Genomic DNA, 1,275 nt, shown 5'->3' on the forward strand with positions numbered 1-1,275 from the left:
CTTCTACTCCTCGTAGTAGGCTACTACTATTGCTACAGATCTGCCACTTCTACTATACTACCACCACCACCACCACTACTACCACTACTACTGTACTACTACTACTACTGCTACTACTGCTACTACTTACTACTAGCAGCAGATAGTTCTGCCATACAAGGCTGGTGCTGATACTACTAATAATAAAAGATAATAAATCAACGATGATGATGATGATGATGATGATGATGATGATGACGATGACGATGACGATGAGGAGGAGGAGGAGGAGGAGGAGGAGGAGGAGGAGGAGGAGGAGCAGGCGGAGGAGGAGGAGGAGCAGGTGGAGCAGGCGGAGGAGGATGATGGGGACGTAGATTTTATTAATTCTAATGACTCAAAAAATCCAGCACTGCCCATGGTTGTGCATAGCTGTTGCCAGTGCATGAGTGTTTGCCAGCTCCCCATACACAGGCATAGCATAGTTTGTCCCAGTGAGGGACTATTCAGTAGAGCTGCCAGTCTACACAGGCATGCGCTCCAGTCAAATGCCTCACATTCATAGCAGACTACTTATGTTACAACACACTGCGGGCAACTTCATAGACGTGCACTTTAGGCCACATTGCTCGAACTCCAAAGGCTTCAGCTGTGAGCAACTGGCCAAGTTGGAGCTTCAAAGATGTGGCCACACATTCCGGAGTGAGAAAAATGATTGTCTGACAGTCTGATGGTCAGTAGTGTTGCACCGATACCATTTTTTGGCCCCGATACCGATACCCGATACCTGGCTGTGCAGTATCGGCCGATACCGATACCGATACCACCCTATTTGAAATGTATATGAAGGGCTGTAGTGCATACTACTTGGATGTAAAATCATTGCATGGCTTTGTCAGGCTGCTGCCTACCTTTGTGAAACAGGAAAAAGACTAATACAAAGTGAATCAAGCAAACCTTTTTTATACTTTTTATAATTATAATAATATTCTATGAAATAACAAATTTCAAGACTGTTTAAGTGTCATGCAAGCACCTGTAAATGGTATCGGTGCCCTATTTGTTGGTACTCGCCGATACCGATATCACCATTTCAGTGCCGATCCACCGACACTGGTATCGGTATCGGTGCAACACTAATGGTCAGTGTAAGGTCTAAACTCCAGATACAGTAAATGGCGCTGAGAAGGATACAGCTGAGTGGGGGGCAGGGCTTAGTTCCCAATTGGGAACATTAGTCTATTTTATTTTTCAATAATAAGGGAGGGGGGATCCAGGGGGCATTGGGAGGCTTAT

Source organism: Engraulis encrasicolus, chromosome 8, assembly GCF_034702125.1.
Source record: "Engraulis encrasicolus isolate BLACKSEA-1 chromosome 8, IST_EnEncr_1.0, whole genome shotgun sequence".
Lineage (NCBI taxonomy): Eukaryota > Metazoa > Chordata > Actinopteri > Clupeiformes > Engraulidae > Engraulis > Engraulis encrasicolus.